At 39.9% G+C, this 7,326-nt stretch overlaps 1 pseudogene; it reads left to right on the top strand.

The window, feature by feature from the left end:
* The first annotated feature begins 5,907 nt into the window (after positions 1 to 5,907).
* Positions 5,908 to 6,912, top strand: LOC137235332 (ras GTPase-activating protein-binding protein 2-like; annotated as a pseudogene).
* The last annotated feature ends 414 nt before the right edge of the window (positions 6,913 to 7,326 follow it).

Raw genomic sequence — 7,326 nt, 5'->3', positions numbered from 1 at the left:
TTTGTACCGCCAAGCGCTGCTCACATGGGAGGTTTGTGGGAAGCGGGGTTAAGAAAGTTTTAAGACCCATTTTAAAAAGATCGCGTCCGATCATAAATATACTTTTGAGGAGTTTACAACCCTCTTATGTCGAATTGAGGCCTGCCTTAACTCTAGGCCTCTCAGTCCCTCATCCAACGACCCCTCCGACCTGGAGCCGCTAACTCCAGGCCATTTTCTCGTAGTTGGGCATGTTTTAGCTCCACCTCAACTCGATTGTAGTGAAAACCCTGCCTCAATTGTCAACCGATGGCAGAAACGGTATAAGTGGAAACATCCACAATCCAACTTAAACCCCGGAGACCTAGTGGTCATAAAGGAGGATAACCTACAACCAAACGAGTGGATAATGGGGAGAGTCGTCAACACACACGCTGGTTCCGATAACCGTGTACGTGTTGTTGACGTCACTACAATTAAGTGACAAATTACCAGACAAATCGCGAAACTGGTACTACTTCCGTCCAACGACAAGGAAAACGAATTTTAATAGTCCTCTATCCCAAATAACCAAGGTCTAGTTCACCCCGAACGAGGCCAACACACCGATAACCCTGCTCTCGTTCCCCTGAACAAGGACAACATACCCTAACGCAGATCCATTATCTGCCACAGAATACTTCTTTCAACAATTACTTTCTTGCAAAAGACGTTTTTGATATATAATCCATACATATCCTTTGTAGCAGGGCCACACATATCTTTAGAGTAAGTGCTCACTGTAGATTTGTGCTCACTGTGAATTTCTAGGTATGTGTGTATGAACGTACAATGTTCGCGAACGAGAAGAAAGAAAGAATAGCATTAGATAAAACGAACTAAAAGAACGGATAGAACCGAAATTGAAGATCTGATACACTTGCTCAGTTGAGAGCCCGGTTAATTGAACAGGTTCAGAACGAAACGGCCTTACCCTATCAAATATTTTCCGTCTGATTTAGTCAATATTTGTACAATACAACCATTTCACCGCCTTTCGCAGTTTGAAACGTTTCAATCACAAACTCGAAAATTAGCTACTAATTTCACAGTGACGCATTTAAAATATTGATGTGTATAGAAAATTCGGAAATCAACACACAATCGAACCAATCATATTAATAAATGTAAACGTTTATGAATCTTTCTTACTATTCAAATGTCTTGCTTGTACTGCACAAATTGTTCCCTCAATGCTTCAGCGGCTGCCAGTTGCGACATTATATTCTCTTTGTGCACTGTTTGCGTATATTTTTCTCTCTTTTACCTCCGTTGGTGTTGTCTGTTTATAAAAGCGATGAATCTAAAATATTATATGTCAAACCAGTTTAAATAATACGTACCCGTAAACGAGGCGTTCGATTGGTTTCAGCACCCACTTGTTGGCAATCGATATCCGCCTCAATGCGACGCCGACGATTATTAGCTGGCGCAACGCCGTCCAGAGAACCTTCGCTGACCGTTTCACCAGTTGCCCAATACAAGTTTTAGCTTCATCAAATTTACATTAATATAAAAACAATTTCATTGTACTTAAATGGAAATATAAATAAATTTCACAGCCGATGTGATATTTCTAACTAAGACTTCCATTTTTTAAGCAGTTCAGCGGCCTCTCCCACTTATTTGTTTCAATACTCACAAAATACTAGAGAAAATTCCCGCATATGGAAGACATCAAAAGTAAGAAAAACTTGGAAGCCGAAATGTCTGAATCGCAGCCAAAATACGAAGACGACGACGAGGTGGTAAGAAGACGTTAACGAAGAAACTAGGAAACTGGAGAAACGCCAAGAAAACTTGGTAGTAAGAATTTGGGCAACAAGAAACCTTTTCTGTTGATATCCAACAGAAGAGCACCTAGGATTAATGCAATCCCGGATAGTGGCCAACGGGATAATAGCAGCACGTACTAAATAATTGGACACCAAAACAAACAAAAAACCGAGCGTAAGCAATACTTTACAAAGCCTACAGAAAGTTACACACCAATTTGCCCATAAAAAATAGAAGCAAGGAACTAGACCAAAAGCCCAAGTTTGTATCAGCCAGGTTGGAAAAAGTGACAAGTCATAGCAACATTAATACATTCGCATCAACGTCAAGATTGATTTGCTGAACCCACCATTGTAAAACATTGCAGACATTTCTTCTTTCCTTAATATTGATAACCTTGCTGCATAGCGTCTTTAGCCCGCTTTGAAAGATTTTGATCCCATACAAAAAGTATATCTCCCATTGTAACTGAATTTGGAATAACCCAACCAACAAAGTACGGCAACGAAAATTGGCTAGCACAAGAAGAGCATTATAACACAAATATCGAAGAAAAGAGGATGAAAGTTCATGCAACATCGGTCGAAAATAACTTTTATATTGTGGATAGGTTTTCCGATCTACCAAGGGCTTTGCGGTTTATATCCTATATTCTTCGGTTTTTCCAGAATACGCACCCACAACTAAAGTCTCCTTTAAAAGGGATTCTCATTCGATAGCCCCTGACGAAGTAGAAAAAATAACACATATATTGATAACAATATGCCAAAGGCAACATTATCAAGAAAAGTACCAAATTTGAAGTCAGGAAAACTAATAAATGGCAAGAGTGAGATTTTACCCCAGGATACATATATAGACGAAGAAGGCATCATTCGAACTGGGGGGCGGACTGAGGCATCCAAAGACATATCCCATAACAAAAGTCATCCCATTATCCTTCCTTACACCTGCAGGTTATCCAGACTTATAGTTCAATCCTCTCATAAGACCACCCTGTATGGAGGGAACCAGCTGATGCTACGTCACATCCGCACTCAGTACTGGATCCCACGTGTTAAAATCATGATAATGTCTGTTATCCATAACTGTAAGGTCTGTACAATTTACAGGAAGCGGACACAAACGCAACTTATGGGGATCCTTCCGAAAGAGCGCACCACCTTTACTAAGGCCTTCACCAACACTGGGGTAGATTTCGCTGGAACATTCGATAGAAAAAAACTACCGGGGGAGAGGATGTCAAATTTCAGATATGTTTGTCTGCTCGTCTGCTTTTCGACGAAAGCCATCCATCTAGAAGCGACAAACGACCTTAGTACTGGGTCCTTCCTAGCTGCCTTCACCAGATTTGTATCTAGACGAGGCTGTCCGAAGAAAGTTTACTCCGACAATGGTACTAACTTTGTCGGAGCTTCGCGATCTTTACGAAGCAATGGACGGAACATTGAATAAATATAACCATCACATTTTAGAATGGCATTTTGTACCGCCAAGCGATCCTCACATGGGAGGTTTGTGGGAAGCGGGGGTAAAAATGTTAAGACCCATTTTAAAAAGATCGCGTCTGATCATAAATATACTTTTGAGGAGTTTACTACCCTCTTATGCCGAATTGAGGCCTGCCTTAACTCTAGGCCTCTCAGTCCCTCATTCAACGACCCCTCCGACCTGGAGTCGTTTTCTCCAGGCCATTTTCTCGTAGTTGGGCATCTTTTAGCTCCCCCTCAACTCGATTGTAGTGAAAACCCTGCCTCAATTGTCAACCGATGGCAGAAGATGAAAGCCCTCCATCAGAGATTTTGTAAAAGATGGAAATCGGAATATCTCACCGAGATCCAGAAACGGTATAAGTGGAAACATCCACAATCCAACTTAAAACCCGGAGACCTAGTGGTCATAAAGGAGGATAACCTACAACCAAACGAGTGGAGAATGGGGAGAGTCGTCAACACACACGCAGGTTCCGATAACCGTGTACGTGTTGTTGACGTCAATACAATTAAGTGACAAATTACCAGACAAATCGCGAAACTGGTACTACTTCCGTCCAACGACAAGGAAAATGAACTTTAATAGTCTTCTATCCCAAATAACCTAGCTCTAGTTCACCCCGAACGAGGCCAACACACCGATAACCCTGCTCTCGTTCCCCTGAACGAGGACAACATACCCTAACGCAGATCCATTATCTGCCACAGAATACTTCTTTCAACAATTACGTGGGTGCGCCGTTGCCACCACGCAATCGTTCAGAAAATAATTAAATAATTAATCCTAAAGGCCACGTTGGCATACAAGTATATCCGATTAACATTTGAGGGTCAACAAGTATAGATGGAGGTGCGTATGCAGTCATGCTTTGTGTAGGTATATTTAAATTTGTTATGAATAAATAAGTTAATATATGTATATATGTATAATTAACATCTGAAGATCCAGGGAGTTGAAAGAGTACAGCCACAAATTGTAAGCATAAACGTTTCAAGTTTAATAAATGTAATAATTACTTTCTTGCAAAAGACGTTTTTGATAAATAATCCATACATATACTTTGTAGCAGAGCCACACATATCTTTAGAGTAAGTGGCGTCATCAACATTTGTGCTCACTGTGAATTCCTAGGTATGTGTGTATGAACGTACAAAGTTCGCGAACGAGAAGAAAGAAAGAATAACATTACGTAAACGAACTAAAAGAACGAATAGAACCGAAATCGAAGATCTGATTCAATTGCTCAGTTGAGAGCCCGGTTAATTGAACAGGTTCAGAACGAAAAGGCCTTACCCTATCAAATATTTTCCGTCTGATTTAGTCAATATTTGTACAATACAACCTTTTCACCGTCTTTCGCATTTTGAAACGTTTCACTCGCAAACTCGAAAATTAGCTACTAATTTCACAGTTACGCATTTAAAATATTGATGTGTATAGAAAATTTGGAAATCAACACACAATCGAACCAATCATATTAATAAATGTAAAAGTTTATGTATCTTTCTTACTATTCAAATGTCTTGTTTGTGTTGCACAAATTGTTCCCTCTTGGTGCGCTGTTTGCGTATATTTTTCTCTCTTTTCCCTCCGTTGGTTTTGTCTGTTTATAAAAGCGATGAATCTTAAATATTATATGTGAAACCAGTTTAAAGAATACGTACCCGTAAACAAGGCGTTCGATTGGTTTCAGCACCCACTTGTTGGCAATCGATATCCGCCTCAATGCGACGCCGACGATTATTAGCTGGCGCAACGCCGTCCAGAGAACCTTCGCTGACCGTTTCACCAGTTTCCCAATACAATTTTTAGCTTCATCAAATTTACCTTAATATAAAAACAATTTCATTGTACTTAAATGGAAATATAAATAAATTTCACAGCCGATGTGATATTTCTAACTAAGACTTCCATTTTTTAAGCAGTTCAGCGGCCTCTCCCACTTATTTGTTTCAATACTCACAAAATACTAGAGAAAATTCTCGCATATGGAAGATATTAAAGGAAAAAAAACTTGGAAGCCGAAATGTCAGAATCGCAGCCAGAATGCGAAGACGACGACGAGCTGGTAAGAAGACGTTAAAGAAGAAACTAGGAAACCGGAGAAACGCCAAGAAAACTTGGTAGTAAGAATTTGGACAGCAAGAAACCTTTTCTGTTGATATCCAACAGAAGAGCACCTAGGATTAATGCAATCCCGGATAGTGGCCAACGGGATAATAGCAGCACGTACTAAATAATTGACCACCAAAACAAAAAAAGCCGAGCGTAAGCAATACTTTACAAAGCCTACAGAAAGTTACACACCACTTTGCCCATAAAAAATAGAAGCAAGGAACTAGACCAAAAGGCCAAGTTTTTATCAGCCAGGTTGGAAAAAGTGACAAGTCATAGCAACATTAATACATTCGCATCAACGTAAAGATTGATTTGCTGAACCCACCATTGTAAAACATTGCAGACATTTCTTCTTTCCTTAATATTGATAACGTTGCTGCATAGCGTCTTTAGCCCTCTTTGAAAAATTTTGATTCCATACAAAAAGTATATCTCCCTTTGTAACTGAATTTGGAACAACCCAACCAACAAAGTAGAGTAAAGATTAAAAGTTAAAGCACAATGATAATGGGAGCGACTCAATACCAACAACCTATCCACAATATGTTGGTCGCGAATTTGTGTGACAATATTATATTCTACTTAATCGTGTACCAAACCGTTTACAACGTTTCTACAATAATAATTCTTCATTCATCCATGAAGAATCAACATTGGTTGTGGGACAACGTAACATCCATAATCGCATTCTGCAGTTATATTTTAAAGATTGTCATGCTAAGATAAGTCAGGTGGATGCTCAAGCAGCATTGAGCAATGGTGTTGTTGTACAAGTTACTGGGGAATTATCGAATGATGGCCAACCAATGCGTCGTTTCACACAAACTTTTGTATTGGCATCATAGTTACCCAAGAAATATTATGTTCATAATGATATTTCGGTATCAGGACATGTATTCAGAAGAAGAGGTTGAGGGAACAACACGGCCAGAGAACGAAGAAGAGCTCGCGCAGCAACTTCAGACATCTACGCTCTCCTCTGTAGCTAAATCTGCCGCTCCGGGCAATGATCAACAAGCTGTAGCAGCACAGGTAAATGCTAATAATGCGGTTGTGTCGGTTGATCCACCACAGCAACAATCATCTAATAACACTTATCAATCGACAACTACCATATCCACCACAACATACTTACAGTTGAACTCGAATTCGACATCATCACTTTCGGTTTATAACAATAATGAAAACTCGTTGCGCTTAGACAACAATACAATGGACTCCGTATCTCCAGGTGGGCCTTTGCCGCAATATGCTAATATATCTCGTATCAATAAAGACTTTGAATGAACAGCGACGTACCAGTAATGCCCAACAATGCGACAACCAACAGTCATTCCTTGGTAATATTCCATATCGTGCTTCCGACGAGGAATTGAAAGCTTTATTCGGCTGTTTTGGTCAAGGACTAGAATTGCGTGTTATGCCAAGCCAACTGGCAAACTACCACCAGGTGCAAGAAAACCTAAGCCTACCGGCCCTATCCACAGAACTTCGGCCTCCACTTAATTTTCAATCTTTTCTGTTCTTTTTCTTTAGAATAGGCACAATCGTCATAAACCCACGCCACCTTTATATATCTAATATTTTCCATAAATTTATTCGATATTCCGATGCCGGCAACTTGCTTCTCATAGGAGGTAACGCGTGGTTGCACTCTTTCTAATGTAAAATGACACCTACTTCGAAATATCATCAGTTTACACAAGGAGTGGCTATCATCATTGAGAATTTGTCGGGGAACTACCGAATGGCCATGTTCATTAACTATAACTTTCACAAATAAAATCAATGTGTCCACAGTCCGTTGCCGGTGTCATTGAACACCATCACCAATAATATATTTAATACACCAGTGATTTATAGCCACGCCTTGCGCGCATTACCTCATTCGTCTTAGCAGCCAAACTAACTCAAACAAGC

The sequence above is a fragment of the Eurosta solidaginis genome, chromosome X, assembly GCF_040869045.1.
Source record: "Eurosta solidaginis isolate ZX-2024a chromosome X, ASM4086904v1, whole genome shotgun sequence".
In the NCBI taxonomy this organism is placed as follows: Eukaryota; Metazoa; Arthropoda; class Insecta; order Diptera; family Tephritidae; genus Eurosta; species Eurosta solidaginis.
This window is presented reverse-complemented; position numbering and strand designations above follow the sequence as displayed.